Genomic DNA, 17,410 nt, shown 5'->3' with positions numbered 1-17,410 from the left:
TGTTGGCACTGTTTTGTTCTTTATTTTAATTTTAATTTTAATGATAATGCACAATAGCAGAGCAAAAAGGTATTCCCCCCCCCCCCCCCCCCAACCCCCCAACCCCCGGGCGTAACTCAACCCTCTGTTACCCTCTCTGTAAATTAATTGGTTAATTGGAGGCAATTAGTTTCAAAAAGGCAGCTGGTTTTACGCAACTCTGCAGGCTTTAGATTTACTTGTTCACCATTTTGTTTCTCAAACAACTCAATAAGTTTGATTGGCCGACTGTGTAAAAACACACTCAGAATTTGACTCCAGTAGTATGAGCTACTTTGCAGTGACAAGCAACCATGACAAACTATGTGACATACAAGTATCGAGAGTCTTTACATAATATAAGGGCACCACAAGGGCTTTAGTACCGACCAATAACAGTTGTGCGAACGATGCCGAGACTACAGTCATCAAGCAAAGGTGAAGTGACCAGTAGCTCAGTAATTATGATTGCAACTTTGAAAGTGCAATTATGCAGACAGTCCTTGAGCACTTTTAGTGCTGTGGAATATTGATCGACAACATCTATGCAAATATGTCGAGAGCTGAAGCTACAATGATCAGCAAAGTAATACTGTCACAAAATTACGCTTTTGCTGGGTTCCACTGTGGAACTTTGAGTAAACTGTTTAGGGAATTGATGACAAGCTACTGGAGCGTTTACTGGATTTAGTGTGCATAGTTCGATAGTGCCTACCTGAGGGAGGAGCTGGAAGAGGTGGTGACCAGGATGTGGAGGGTCTGATGGACTTTTGCTTGCCATTATATCGCTGTCCTTGAAGCGTCCAAGACCCCTTTTATACAGTTTTGTGTTCAGGCTAATGCACTGTCTAAAATAAAAGTAGTGCTTTGCCACCATCTTGAGGCATCTATAGACAATTACAATTCTTTTTAGCGTGGGTTTTTGTTATTCGTGGGCCGGGCCAGTCCCTTTTCCCAATTGGCGGTGATGGACTGTAGAGTAAATATAAAAGTTGAAAGTTATATAAAAGTTTTTTCTGAAGATATATCGCTCCATCCCTTGATCGGATCGGTGATCTGGTATCTTTTTTTTTTCTCTCAAACTCGTTGATCGACCCAAAAAGTCTTAATCGTGTTATAGTTACTAAATACTGTAATAAAACAAAATAACTGTTATATTATAGCAGGTCCTCTGTGGCATTAATCTCATGGCAGGCCGAAACAAATGCTCCCATGGGCTGTATTTTACCTGCTCTATTATGAAGGGGATCTAAGAAACAAGAGGAAGATTTAAGAGGCGGGATCTTCATGTAAAAGCAACTCAATATCAAGTTGAGTAATGACCTGTATCATCTCTGCAACATTGACTTTTATCATGACCCTCATTTAGGTATAATATTCCATATCATTGTGGTGGGCTGAAAGTCACTGTATACTGTTGTCTCTCCAAATAGAAGAAGAATTCAATTACCAAACCCTGATGTATCATTATCCCGCTGTCCGTTCCCTGCAGTGTGCATGTACAAAGACTTATAGTGTAGCAACACACGGCTTTTTCCTTCTTCCACCACAGTGTGCAGACAGACCGACACGGTGGCCAATAAAATCAAAAGTACAAGAACTCCTGTTGTGTTTCATGGTCACACTCGAAATCAATCACTGATGTACGGGGTCAGCGCTGCAATTATGTCCACGGGACTCCTCTGATCACTCCCCCCCAAGCTGAAGCAGGCGTCTACATCAATACGACACTGGGAGGGCACTTACTGGACATGAGGTTGCTATTGCCAAAAAGAAAAGAAAAAAAAAAGAAGTGCATTGCATGCAGTAATACTGCTGGAGGTCTCGTTTAACAGCGCTCCTCAGACTCGGAGCGGCAAAAGGGCAAAACCTGCGAGTGGTCTTGAGGAAAGGGAGAAAATTGTGTTGACTTTGGAGTCTCCCGTGTTTCTCCTCATCACAGGAGTGAGAGCTCCAGTGATTTTTATTGGGCGCACGGTTGACATCATGATTTCAACTGTGTACTTTTGACTTTGATGTCAACCCCTGCAATTTTCCACGCAAAAAAACAAAAGAGGTCACGCCGCGTCGGGCCGGAATGTACAATATTTACTGTAGTTCCCCCGTCTGCTACGTCACGCCGTGCCCTGAGAGAGCACTTGTGTCCACGTGTGGGATCCGACGCACTGTATTGTATTAACGTCCCGTTTCGTCTCCCACTCCCTCTCTTGACCTTTTAGCTTTGAACTGAATCCTCTTAAGAGGGGTCCGTGTGCATACCGACAATCGGGACGAAGTTGAGCATTTTTCCCCTCCAGTTCTGATCCAAGTCAGTGACTTAACCCTGTACTGATATTTTACATAAATATCTATTTTATGGGCACATATTCCTATAATCAGGCAAAATTTGAGGCAGATTTTCTTTATTTTCTCTGTGATAAGTCAATTTCCCCCATTCTATCTAGCTATCTATCTATCTAGCTAGCTAGCTAGCTAGCTATCAATCTATTGTGTAGCATTGGGTGCACATTTACAAAAGTACAAAATGTGTGAATGATTCCAAATAATAGGCACACATTTTGTAATTGTGAGTTAGTCCTAGCTCTATATATTTTTCTTCTTCTATTAATACTACTACTACCATCAGCACCACCTTTCTTCTTCTTTGTTAGTCCAAAAGTCAAGCCTCCCTGTGGCAATCGCTGCCTCTCACAGGTCAGTCTTGGTACTACAATAGATATATGGTTATGCATGTAGCCTACTGGGAAAAATCGGTTAAGAGGTTAAAAAAGCCCCACTTTGATCCAAGATAACTCTGAAGTTGTTTCATCAGCAGTCAGGTTTCTATGACGGGTATTTCCCAGCATGCACTGTGAGGTACACCACCTCCTTTTTTTCCCCTCTCCAAAGCGTGGCATCCTAAAATCTATCCGTCGTCGCTCATTCATACACTTGCTTCATTCACATGTGACGTGCCAGCGCTGTGGTGCCAAACTGTGCCATGTGTTTTTGTTTTTCTTTCCTTTCGCATGTGGAAGCAATTTTTGCTTTGTTAATATGAGTATTATTTTAATTGTGGCAATTATAGGTTAAACTGTTCAACCACTTGCGAGGTGCTGACCGGCTTTTGACAAGAAGACAACTTGACTCCTTTCGGCCCATTCGGCTCTCCTTAAATACTTTACTTCACCTTTCATGAAGAAGCCCTCCCAATGCGCATCATGAATTGAAGAGTGAGAGGATGTTGGGATAAGAGCCAGTTTATGATAACCCATTGCTTAAAGATTTATTTTCTGAAAATAGTTTGGAACTGATTCTTGATGAAATCTGTCATCTGGGGCGGAAATCAAAATTGCGTGCACTACCTGGCTGCATCCAGCAGAGACGCCATTGAATCAATCTTGAACAGTTTGCTGACTAAAGCGTACACCAAAATTTAGGTGTGGTATGTGAGTACCAATAATTAGGCGTAATTTGAGCCTGATTCACCCCTAGCAAAGTCACCATAGGCCTGATAAAAGAATGTCTTGAAAAGAATATCCTGACCAATTACAATGAGATGTGTTTTTTGTCAAAAGTTATTTTTCCTTCTGGTTGGTCATAAATGTTGAACGTGTTCAATATTAACACTCTGAAATCCCTACATGTGTGGTCAAAACACAGTTCCGATACTTGATAACTCACCAATTTTTGCTGCTGTTTCTCCTGATGAAAATTTATTTAGTAAGGATGACAGGCTTTAACACAATTGTACTGTATATACAACAGTGCCTTCCATTTTTTCAGTCCCTGTGGCCAATTTACTGAGTGACATGAAATTTGATAGTAGTATGGAAAAATGTCTTAACACACGCCTGAAAAGACAATGTCAGCCATTTTAAGTTTGTTTTGTCCATTTTCAAGTATTTTTTTTAAAAACTTGAGGGTTTAGTCCAATTACTACCAAATTTCAATCGTACACAGTTTATACAGATGAGCGACACTTCATTGCGTAAAATTGTCAATGCGTATAATCAGAGCGTGTTGATGGGGATTTGATGACAGCATTCATTTCTCAAACCATCTTGTATGTGATAAATTTCAAATGGATCTCTGGTCCTGCACATTGATTTCCTTCAGGCGTGTCACTGAATGCACCCCTTGTTCAGTCTGACTACATTTCCCATGATTCTACAAACGTTAATGGGGAAGTCAACCTTAAACATTTCTTGACAATAATGTTATCTGTGACCTCACGAGTCTAAACATGACATTCTGAGCTATGCAGCAAAATCCAGCCATTTTTATCCATCTCAGGGGCCGGCCATTTTGACACTTGCTGTCGACTGAAGATAACGTCACAATTGCACAGGTCTCAGGTAATAACCAATCACAGCTCACCTTCAGAAAACAGGTGAGCTGTGATTGGTCATCTTTAAAGTAAACGTAAATAAGAAGGAATTAATTGGTTTATCATATAAATCGTTATGACAACTTTGTGATTGACATACCCAAACACTTGGCTTGCTGACTGGATAAACCAGGACGGCAGGATGGAACCTGCATAAGCGTGGGACAGAAGAATGAGGCTGGCGAAATGCGATGATACTCGGGACGCATGGTTCAAAACGTTAATTCAGGACTGTCCCGTTAAGCCGGTATGTCTGGTTACCCTACACAGTAAATAGTGGCGAGTAAATTTGACTCTAAATAGAGGAACCAAATAGACTCAGTTTTAGAGTAGGCTAAGATTTACACTAGGAAGAGAGTAAAATCAAAAATTGAAAAGAAAAAAAGTCACTCAAGGGTTGGAGAACGAACTCACAACCTTCAGCTTGAGAGACTACCACACTACCACCTGAGCTATGCCCCTCCTATTGTTTTCTTTTCTCCAAGAGACCAAAGACATCGTTTTTGGTCTAGCAGGAAGATTCCATGGAATTATGGAATCAGATGCAGCTGACACGAGCGACATACTGCCAGAAAGCAGGAGCTGCATGGCTCAGGGAGTAGATCGGCTGTTTCCCAGGCTGAAGGTCGTGAGTTTGTTCCCTTACCCTTGAGTCGCTTTTATTCTTTCCAATTCTTTATTTTTCTCTCCTCCAAGTGTAAATATTACTGTAAAACTGATTCTATTTGGCTAAATAAGAGTCAAATTTACTCTATTGAATTTACTGTGTTGACAGGAATCACGATCGATTGTTAGGTATCTAACAACTAACAGAAAACTTTGCCAAATTAATGCATTGGTTTATACCTGTGACATTTTGATGCTCCACATGAACTCATTTGTGCAGCGTGTTATTTCAAAGACATGCTCTGTTAATGCTGTACAGTAAATACTATTTATTCAATTTGTATTACATGTATGGCTGCGAAGTGTTTATTATACAAATATTTACTATAATTATGACTTTATTGCTTCTGTTCGTGCAGATTAGTAAACCTGTTTGCCAATAATATGTAGCATTGGGCAATATGTGTGCCCTAAGAAAAACAACGCTTGGCTGATTGACTGTTCATTTTCCCTATAGTAAAAGCACAAACTTGTATAGTGAAGTATCCCCACTCCACTACCACATTTGGTCTTGTTTCGCCGAGACACAGCATAACTCACGCGGAACATAATTTACACTGTGACAAATCAGATTATGATGGGCAGCAAAAACTCCCTAAATTTTTTGGGAGTCCAACTGTTTGCTGGCTAACCTCTCTGCGGTTTCCTCTTTCGGTGACCTCTAAATCACGAGAGAGGCAGAGAGAACAGCCAGGCAGCTGAGGAGTCACGGTAAAACAACGCCGGTACCATCCTTGATGGATTGTCTCACCTCTCGCTACGCGTGTAACAGGAGCGCTAAAGCAAATTCTTTGCCGCCGGCTCGGGACGCCCTCTGAAGTCAGATTTTCAGGCGACTCGTTTATGTAAACTGCATTAGGGGTCTTTGTGAGAAAGTGAAAGTGGTAATTGTCCACATTCCAAGTTTCAAGACGTAAACTATGGGACCGTCACGCCAGCTGCTTGCAATTTGTGTAGTAGATAATAATCAGGCTACATGCAAAGCAACGTTCCTTCTGTCAGACATTAGGCTGCGGCCCATGCCATACGGGATTTAAAAGGAATGGTTGGTTTAATTTAAACGACCTTGTGCCAGAGGAAAAACTGGACCTCCTTTGGCCACAATCCCAGAGAAATCCAGTCCGCTTTTGTCACAAAGCAAAAAAAATAAAATAAAATTGCTTTTTCACCTTCTCTGCTTGTCCCGTTGCTGAGGCTTGCTGTGGTGTTTAGAAGTGATCCATTTAACAGACAGAGTGTGATGGATGACATTTTGAGCCGTACTGTAGTTTAGCGGCAAGCGAGCGATTCATCATGACGAGACGCGTCGCAAACACAATAATAATACCAACATGTCTAACGACAAGCTCCCAAAAGCCTCTCTGGCAAACATCCCGACGTCTTGGACTCGGCCGGCAACTGTAGCGTCCTCCCGGCTGATTGATGGTCCTCTCCTCGGCCCTCCCCGTGCACACATGGCCGCCTCATGAACAGCTGAATGAGATATGTGATTGGTTGTCAGGCAGGAATCACGGACCGCGTGTCTTTTCATTGGAGCTCTATTCTTACACGAACGATCGAGTTTCATTTGGGTCAGATGGCTCGCTCTGCTGTGCGCTCGCAGCGGTTGGGTCATCTCGCCAGTGTTTCCAGGAAACTCGGGTATTTCTCTAGCATGTGAACTGACATGGCAATGACGCTTTGTAAGAACTCATCCACCCGAGTCTTTTCAATTATAAAATATTTGTGGAATTGCGACCTGTGTTTTAACACAATGGAACCTCACGGGTTGAGCACAGTTTGTTGTAGTTTGTTTGGGGTTTGCAACAATTGCATAGAGGTTGAAATAAATAAGGTGTCAGCATTAGAAAACCTTTACTACCTGTGCAGGCTATGTTTTAACATTTTCACATTCTTCAACTGTCACAAAAGTGTAAAGGGAAGGAACCACTGTAAAGTAGGAAAAACAACAAATAATATCAGACAAGTTGCCCTGTGACTACGCTTGCATGCAGTCAGAATTCGGGGTTAAACGTCAATATTTTTTAAACATCCGCGATAACCAGTTTACTATGAGTGTGCCAAAAAATCGATTCATAAAACAATCGAGATTCTCGTTTAATAATCGAATCGAATCAAATTTAATATCCAAAAATCGATTTTATTGAAGAAGAAATGAAGAAGAAAGGGAAAAGGCAGTTGTAGCTCACATGCTGTTTTTGTGGAAAAAGGCACTTACAATACAAAATAAAACATTTTGTCTTGCAAAGCAGACTGGAGTAGATCATGACAATGTTGTGCATATCTGTAAATTGAAGTAGAAATCATTTGTCAATCAAATAATTTTGAATCGAAAATCGGTCGAATCGAAGATCGATTCTGAATCGAATCGTAGACCCAAAAATCGTAATTGAATCGAATCGTGAGACAATCAAAGATTCCCAGCCTTACCGTTTACATGAGTGAGTGTACAGAGTTACTCCCGTATACACATCCTGATCTCAACTGCAACGCACGGACAATGTCATTACGCAAATAGACGTCATTTACACTTCTACGGTCAATAAAAGACATTATATTCATGTCACTAATCACACTATTCAAATAGTCTGCATGTTTCCTCCTCACTCCCAAAGTCTAGTTCTGTGCTACGCCACCATGTTTGTTCACCTCTGCTTGTGTATTTCCAGAAGGTTGCACGCCAGATGCCCGGACTTACCGGTATATACACTCGTGTGTTTATACACGCACTGTGACATATTCGCTGTACAAACAGAAAATAATGTGAAAATGCATCAATGTTGAGCTTAGCGAATGGCAACGTAAGATCTGCTCGGGTGGTTAAATAGGCTCAGGGTCCTTTGGCTTGCGCGCATGCTGATGACGTTACACAACAGGATGGCTGGAAGTTTTCCAGTGACATCGAAGATTGTGGAAAAACACACAAGAATATAACCCCTGGCATGTATATGTTGTATCCAAGGTTCTCTGTATATGTGTACATTTGAAGAATGGTTCATTAACAATCCATCCATTTTCTTAACCTGTTTTCCTCACTAGGGTCACGGGGGTACTGGAGCCTATCCCAGCTGGCTTCGGGCAGTAGGTGGGGTACACTCTGAACTGGTTGCCAGCCAATTGCAGGGCACACAGAGACGAATAACCACTCGCACGCACACCTAGGGAGAATTTGGAGCGCCTAATTAACCTGCCATGCATGTCTTTGGAATGTGGGAGGAGACCGGAGTACCCGGAGAAGACTCACGCGGGCACGGGGAGAACGTGAACTCCACCCAGGAAGGCCGGAGCCTGGACTCGATCTTGCGTCCTCAGTACTGGGAGGCGGACGTGCTAACCATTTTTCCACCGGGCCGCCTCATGTTTAATATGAACATGATTAGAAATTTCTCGAGGAAAAAGTGTTTTAAACAAAAAAACAAAAAAAAGTAAAACAAAAACAACAGCAACAACTGTTGACATTTGTCCTTTAGTTCCAATATTGCAAAAAAATTCCCACAGAAAGGATTTTTTTCAACTACAAACCAACCGTGTTAATATTAAAACTCAACTTTGAAAGGGGGGGTATCTCTACACTTACAACATGTACGGTGACTGCACGCCGTTCGCATCCTCGAAACAGACGCACTTCACACACACTTCATTTTCAACATTACTTGTAACACAGTGTAAAAAGAAGTTAACCCCTGTAAAAACTCAAAACAAACACCCTAACTTGTAGGAGTTTGACTGCAGAGGTCCCATTTCCATTTCCAATTCAGAACGCCACTCTGACAGTGCGTCTGTTAAGTTTTATGGACAACCATCATTCACGCTGTGTAAAATGATGAGTGCCGTTAAGTCTGCATCATCTGATACAGAAGACCGTGTTTCAAGTGCACACAGGGCTGCCACTGATGTCGATTTTTTTTTTTTTTTTTTTTTTTTTTACGGACAGGTGCTGCCCGCCTCGGAGAGATTAGGTGATCACTGCTGCCCCCCCCAACCAGATTCCGTTGCCACTTGGAATGTCTCACATGCAGCGGAGGACGGTGGTGTCCCGGCGTCCTGAGGCGAGGTAGGCGACGGGATGAGAGGGCACGGGGTCACTGGTAGGGTATGAACTGCTCGCACGCTGTGTTTTGGTTAGCTTTGAGAGGGTTTGGCAACGGGATTACACTGGTGTCAGCCGCGCGAAGAGTTTTATCTGCTTGAGAGGAAGGACTTGACCTGATAAAGTGAGTTTCCCAATCTAGCTTGGAAAGAGGTCAAGTTGTAATCAGAAGGAAGTGGTGTCATGTCGTAAATCATCAAGCGCTACAAATGCTCAGTCAATAAGAATGATGAATAAGGTTCGAGTTTTAATACAATGTCCAAACGTTTGAGGCAGAGCTGCAAACAGAACAATTGACGGCTCTGTCCTCCACTTGGATGTTCGTCATCTTTGGTTTATTAGATCTGTTACAACCAATCAAATATAGTATTATACGTAAGTATATACTAAACAGTTGGATATATTTAAAAAAAACAACAACAACAAAAAAAAGCATGCACACACATACAAAGATACACAAGGCAAAAAAAAAAGAGCAATGTTGATGTTGATTCGGGCAGGCTGCCAAATGAAAAATACTGAGCTCTTAAAAAAAAAAAAAAAGAAAAAAAAAAGAAAAGAAAAAAGGATGCTACACAAACTACCGTAGTTTTTTGTGTTGAAATCTCAGGACAGTCATAAACTGTGGACCACCTATTAGTACAGTTTTAGTCTGATGTCTTTGAAGACACAACACTATGACTTTCATGACCTTCATCCTTCTTAATGTACTGATGGGAGCAGGAAAACTCCTGATGCTCTCCTAAATAATCAATATTAATCCATGAGTCACTATAAAGCTAAAATTCCAAAGTTGTGGCTTGGTACATCAAAATGGCTACAACAGAATGATAAATGTTGCTGTAATTTACATGAATAATTGTTTTTAGAAAACTTTTCATATGGTCTGTCACAGCTTTTACAGGGACATGTTAAACTGTTTCCACGAAAGATGATCCGATGGAGAAACGGGATTCTTTTGTTGCTTTCCATAGCCAACCAGGGCTTAACCTTGTTAGCTTTGCGCCACAGATAGTAATTACTCCTCATGTTAAAAGTATAGCATTTTAGCTTCTGAGCTAACAACAGCATGACATTATTTTAAGTGCTTTGCTAACCTTGGAGCAGACAAAGGTGTCGGCTGATTTCTAACAGATTCGACCAACTATGCGGACAACCGCGACGTTTTATCCAGAACATGTATTTATCTGTGTTTGGGTTTTGGAAAGAGGAATGTACGTGTCACGTTGTTTAACCATAATTACTTTTGTGTTGAACTTCCGTGCTGTGCTGTGATTGGTTCCTACTTAACTCATTCACTCCCAGCCATTTTCACAGAAGCAGTCCCGTTCGCTCCCGGCTGTTTTACTGGATTTTGACTGATTTTGCAAGGCCCACAGAATATTGTGTTCAATTGCTATAAAACCTACCAAAAGAAAGATTAAAGTCTCTTCTTTCATCAGGAAAAAAAGTATGTTTCTATCTTTTTCCGTTTTGCAGCAATTAGCATTAGAAGAGAGCTAAGTTTCATCAGTTTTCACAAATCTATTTAAAATTGTAAATAATTGAGCTTTTTTTCTACATGGGCCTAGTTGATCTCCTTTGCTCTGCTGCCACCTGCTGGCCGTTTGTGTAATAACTACCATTTCTGCAACCGTTCTTTGCAGTTGAGAGGCTGCATCAAAGCCTTCTGTATGCTCTAGCATAAAAAACAAAAAACAAAAACAACGTATAAATATGTCTTTGGGACACGTAGAACATAAAAAAAAACGCATTTATACGTTATTGGGAGTAAATGAGTTGAGTACAAAGCCAGTTTATGCCGCTGTAAGAACTGAACCAGAGACCCCTAGCCTATAGCTTGAGATCATGTGATACAACAAACAGATAACAACGTCGCACATGCATAAGCTACAGGATGTTTGGAAGACAATAGCGATGCAGTTGAGACGGAGGCGCATGTTGCAGATGGCTGGTTAAAGGGAGGTCACACATGCTTTGAGGACCCCAGGGAGTCGTGTGGGATGAGACGGGCGGTGCCTTGTGTTGGAGGTGCAGCTCCTGGGCGCCACGCGGATGAGCTCATGAAACGCTACGCTGTCCGCCGAGCCGGGGGTTGGTCGCGGAGGGCGAGAGGCGAGGGCGACCCCGCCATCAATCACTCAGGGCTAGAGTTGATCATCCCGAGCCGCGGGAGGAACACGGGGCCGAGGCCACATGAAAGGCATTGGGTGTCCCCTTCTCAGCATGCGAGGATGGGGATGGAGGCTGAGGGGATAACAACCAGGAGGTGCGCTGCCACGTAACTGGAGAGTACGGAGACGGGCACGGGGCGGGACGCCTGCGAAACCCGAAGACGGAAAAGACTAGAAGCTCCGCCCGTGAACCCGTCACCTCTGCTGGCGAGAATCATTTCCATTTCTTGACTGTGTGAGCCAGGAATCAGTCAGGAGCAATTGCAGGACCCCCGTCATGCCCGCGGTGAGCGTGAGCCACCTCCAGCATGTTGGCAGACTGGAGGCTCACGCTCGTCTGGTGCTGACAGACGAGCAGCAGACTCCCCAGGTACCAGTCGGAGTCCATCAAGAGGCAGTTGTGGGAATCCACTCAGCTACAGACAATCCTTTCAAAGCACTCTTCTCAAAATTAAATTTCTCCACAACTGTTGCCCGTTCATTCGCTTGGGTACTAATGTTACAAAGGAAGTCTTTGTTGGTACACTAGCTACAATATGATGTTTTTGTTTTTTTGTTTTTTTTCCACAAAAACGTATAGAAAAATCACTTCAGAAGGGGGATACAAGCAGATTTGTTATTCGTATGGATGTTTTCCAAAGTTTTTAAGGCACGCATCCCATCAACAGTCCCAGAGAGCTGGCACACCCTCTCTCCATTACACATTCAGCCTCAAACAATTTTATTTTTTTCTTTTTCTTAAACTTTGTGGCCAGTGTTGTGAGGTGGGCTGGGGATTTGTTTATAAATCATGTAAAGCACTTTGAGTTGCATTTTATATGAAAAATGCTATATTTATAAAGATTGATTGATTGAAAACAAAACCTGTTTATCACCGAAAAAAAGTGTTTCATTGGACTAAACTAAAAAAAATATAAAAAAATAAAAAATACTGTAATTTGTTACAGCTAATTTTGTTTGAGTTTTTCTCGTTACAGTCATGATTTGGTTGAAGGCATCATTTTCAATTTACTATAAATCAAATACATTTATTTTTCCCAAACCAAATAAAAAAAGTTACATCCAATTAACTTTTTATTTTGGAATAAACTAATTAAAGTTAACTTTATTACTTTACCCCGAAATTTCTGATTCAGTATGAACCAATTTGTAGGGTTCAACCTCAGTTGTTTGCCAGACCATTGTCGGGTATACATAGGTGAACTGACATACACATCAAGGGAGAATTTAGCGCTTAACTAACCAAGCATGAATGTTCTTGAGATGTGGGAGAAAACTGGAGTACCTGGCGAATTTTTAATGTGAAAGAAAGAAAGAAAACTACCCAGATCTGCATCAAAATCTAACTTGTGTGAAATCCTAACAAAAAATGGTGATGCAATCATAACATTGCAACAGATCTATTGTCATTTGTGCATCAGCAACACCACTATACTTCTTTTTTTTTTTCTCCTTTTTTTAATGGAGCACCTGTGTCACATAAATCTGTAACAAACTCCCAGGCCAGTATGTTACATTTCTAATAAGCATCACAAAACAGAGAGGGGGTAAGTGAAAAAGAATGGCTACTGTATGGGCGCGTAATAAGAGCCAGCTGTGGACGGCCGCGTGCAGGCCTCTCTGCAGCCGGCTGTGTTGCTGCTAGACGATTTCAGGCCGGGGAATAGCTGACAGACGCGTCATAAATCCATCTAGTTGTGTCGGTTTGCCTTTTCTGTGTGGACTGTCGAAGTAAATAAATTGTATTTTAACTGGTGACACTTTCCTGTGCAAGCGTGTTGTACATCATGTTGGAAGATTTGTATACACTCCAGCTAACGTCACGAAAAATAAGCAGTAGGGCTTGATTTTAAAACAAATATGTAATTATTAGACACTTTGTAATTAATTAATCACAGTTCAATAGTATAAAATTGTTTTAAAAAGATTGTGATTGCCAAACAGACATGTTTACTACATACGGAAATAGATTAGTTAATTTCTAGAAACATGATTTCAAGCTGATACTATTTATGGTATCAATATATTAAAATTGAAGGTCTCTTGTTCCAAACTTCAGCACTTTTGACACCTTGCCATATTTGCTAATACATTCCAGGTACACTGGAAACCCTCAAATGTCCTTGGCCAAAGGTAAACACACCAGCAGTTGAAGAAGCATTTATTTTTTTCTAAAATGAAAGAAATAAAATAAAATGCGGGAAAGTGTGATTCAATGTCATGTCTAACACGTTTTTAATAGGATGTTCGATACCACTTTTTTTCCCCTGACCAATTCCTGTACGAGTTACCGATACCAATACCAAGTACCGATACCACTAGTACTTCTGATACATAAAATTTCCCCAAAAATCAATGCCCGATAATTTTAGAGAAAGACCTACATATCCCAATATTGCATTTTTGCTTAAAATGGCATGAAATTAATGGCAATTTTCTATTCTTCTCATTTCTAGTTCCTGGTCATAAAACAGCCACAAGTCATGAAAACGATTCCTTGAAATAAGTCCTAGTATCGACCGGGTGTCGGTACTTGTCCATCCTTATTTTTTAATGTAACTAGCTCCATCATCATTTATCACTATGATTTATAACTTATTCTAATTAAGTGCAAGGCACCGTCATATCGCAGGAATGCGTGTGACAGAATCGAAGCTAGTAATAATATTATTCGGGTTTGTCTAAATAAATAAAAAGTGTCCTCTGCTGAAGTAATTGAGGCCCTCCGAAATGAAACATGCGTGTTTCCTGCTTCGTTCTCAGCGCTACACGCTAACGTGAGGGAATCTATGTGACGCTGCGCCTGTCCGAGCAATCACTGGAAGCGCTACATCATGTTTATTAAGCGCACTAAATCAAAGTTATTTTGGCCAAAAGGGAGCCACAATACTCCTGTGGGGAAAGGATGCGATGGTTGCAGTATTCCCTCATTTACATTTTCTCCCTCTTAAAAAAACATACATTTCAAGGAGAAAAAGAAAAGTTGAAATGCACCTCCTCCCAACTGTCTTCCTGCTTGATTTGTATTCTCACCTAGTACCATTGCCGCCCGGCCTGTTTTCGCCAAGCCTCCCACGCCCTGTGTGGGCCTCAGGCTAGGGGCCCAAGGCCCCAGGCCGACCAGGAAGAAGAAGCGGTAAATTCTTACACGTTCAGCTTCCAGCCTCAAGCTTCCTGTGCTCCTGAAACCACAGCGGCGGCCCCTGCGTTTCTAATTACCGCTCTTATCACACACACTCACCTTCACTTGCAAATTGCTGATAAGCTGCACTGGGGGAAAAACAAAACAAAACACTACTCATTAGCAGTGTGAGCTCATAGCTATTTAATCATAACAATCTAAATGACACGAATTGTATGATGATGATTATTATTTTTAATCCAGGTCAACCATGCTATTGTTGAATTTAATCAGAATTTATATTCAGTAATCCCTTAATAGCTACCAATAGCATCCTCACTTCCATTTGAAAGGAAATGGAAAGGATGTTTGCTCATGCACAAATGAGGAAATCAGATGACATCACTATTTATGGAGTCTGTTTCAAATCGTCTCCACTCCTGTTTCCATTCATGCGTCAAGACAGTTAACTGACTTATCCGCCCCCATTGGGACCTAAACCTCATCCCTAATTTCATTCTAAAACACATAAAACGCAAATTGTTCCTCTTGTTTTTACCCAGCCAGTGTCACGCTGGCTTCACGTCTTTAAGACATAACTCACGGAAAGAGGACATTGCCGTGCCATATAGCCGTGCACCTATGATCCCGTTTTGGGAGCCGGAAAATTTGTTAGTCCATTTTTTAACTTCTCATTCAGCATCAGTATCTTCCACAAAGGAAGGCCTGCTGTATGTGAAAGGGGCTATTAACCAGAAGTGGGACTAAGTCACATACAGCATGTTCAAATCATAAGCAAGTCCCAAGTTAATGTGGCAGAAATCAAGCATGTCCAGTAAAGTCAGGACTTGGGTTAAGCAAGTCATAGGCCTAAGTCAAGTTAATCTTGCTTAGTAACATTAGCCACTTTGCACTTGTTTGTAGGCTACTTGTGTTCGCTGCATTAACACATTCACAATCACATACGTAATATTAATATATCCAAAAGCAGTCTCCTTGTTATCTTGTCAAATAATTGACTTTCTATTGATTAGCTAAACTGTAACGCTAACGTAGCTTACCTGTATTTATCGGTTTTACAGTGTCGACGGATGGCATTACATGCTGTAGTCGTTCTGTCTCTTACGTTTCAGATTAGGTTCAGAAATTTCCCACAAAAAAAATCAAATGTAACGATGCAACTCTTGTCAAGTTGAGTGTTTCATAAGTTAGCCAAACAAGTCCCAAGCCCTAAAATTGGTGACTATAGTCTGACCCAAGTCAAGCTGTGACTTGACTATTTTATCGCTCCTATCACTCTATAGTCAACGATAAAATTCTTGAAATGGCGTAATATAGAATTCCCCCATCATTTTACATGTTTTTATACATGTTACTATAAGTTCCCCCCAAGAGAGTAGAAGCTAACAGTCTAGTACCTGTAGTACTGTGTGAAGAAACATGATCTGCAACTGATGTCAGTCTTTTTAACTAAAACCATGTTGTCCACGACCTGACAAAGTTGCGGCACCTAACTTTAACAACCCAGCCGCTGGACACGGCATCATTTCTAGTAGCAACAAAAACAACATTTATATTACATGTTCTATTGTTTGGCATAGGCTGTACTGTACTTCAAAGTAGAGTTATCATTGGGATGTTACCAATACTAGCTTATAATGACTTTTTATTGAGTTAGGCAATTTACAAAATGTTGCTGGTATGTCATTTGTCAGCGCCCTGGGCACCCTTCGGTCATCGTCAGTCCGTCATTTTTTCAGGCGAACCAAACTGTAATCATCAGCCCGTCACTTTATTTTAACCACGGGTACCCCATCACTTTGTCACCGCTATGCTAGGCTAGGACCATCAGACAGAGGTGGCCATTCCGTCAATTGTCAACAAAATGGGTGCCCGTCAGACTGAGGAACTGTCCGTCACTACTGACGGAATACCCACCTCTGCTGGAATACCCCCCCCCATGCACTGCAAAATGGTTGAATCAAGTTGAACACAATAAACCAAACTGAAACAATTAATAGAGATTCAAATCCAGAAGTGGTCTGGTCTCTATTGTGGGAAAATTGTGTCCGAAACCTTTTGATGATCTTTCTGTCTCTCCAGTACACTTGTTCATTCCCCTTTGGGAAATGAAATGTATTAAGTTCTTTGGATGGAGTGTAAGCAAAAATGTGTTGGTTCTGCGGTGTTAAAACCAGCAGTTCAGTATGGTCTCTTGTGCTCTCTCTGTGGAGACCCAAACGATCCACCTGAGACAAACGTTCCAGCGTGGTCACAAAACAACGATGAAGTATCTCATCCAAAGCATGCATCGGCCTCGAGAGGGGATGGGCGGAGAGGTGCTAGCGTTGGAGCGAGGTGAAGCGAGGGCCTGTTTAGGAGGCCTGCAGGCCGAGGGATGCTAAGTGCGGAGCACTCTTCACCCGGGCAAAGGTTCACGCCGATCATCTGGGCCAATCTGTTCCAGACGTGGTAAATGACACATTATTGGATCCAGACCTGACAAGGGCTTTGTGTATATTACATTACCAGACACTGGGCTCACTTAAGCTTCATTACCTCCATGCCTCCTCCCCACCTAGAGGGAGAAAAGGGAGAGGGCAGCGTGGAGCTCTCAACCCCCACACCGCCCCCTCAAGCCAATGCACAGAGGGTGCTTTTTCCTCCAGGTCAAGCTGGCTTCTCGGCAGTCGGTTCGCCACCACGTAGCCCCCCCCCCCACCCACCCCGCCTTACTCCTCCCTGCCTGCGCTATGTGCTGGGAACCTGTTAAATGTAACAACACCAGAGTCCGCCCTAGAACACCCAAGATGATCCTTGCCCGCAGGGATTTCTGGGAAGATATTAGAAACACACCAGGTCACCGCGCCCTCTTCTCTTCCCACATCGATGAGACCAATGCAGCCAGCTGATTTTAGAACATAGTCCAAAATATAGCCTTGTCGGAGATGTCGTCGACTAGTCGGGCTATA

General features: G+C 42.0%; 1 long non-coding RNA gene across 2 annotated transcripts in view; it reads left to right on the top strand.

The window, feature by feature from the left end:
* LOC144017847 (uncharacterized) overlaps positions 1-17,410 on the top strand; it is an 80,894-nt gene that overhangs the window by 5,622 nt on the left and 57,862 nt on the right. For both annotated transcript variants that reach the window (XR_013283275.1, XR_013283274.1), the window contains exon 2: positions 8,988-9,107. This is a non-coding gene — a long non-coding RNA (uncharacterized LOC144017847). The remainder of the gene's footprint in view (positions 1-8,987; positions 9,108-17,410) is intronic.

Source organism: Festucalex cinctus, chromosome 1 (genome assembly GCF_051991245.1).
Source record: "Festucalex cinctus isolate MCC-2025b chromosome 1, RoL_Fcin_1.0, whole genome shotgun sequence".
Classification (NCBI taxonomy): Eukaryota; Metazoa; Chordata; class Actinopteri; order Syngnathiformes; family Syngnathidae; genus Festucalex; species Festucalex cinctus.
The sequence above is the reverse complement of the archived record's forward strand: the minus strand, read 5'-3'. Positions and strand labels throughout refer to the sequence as shown.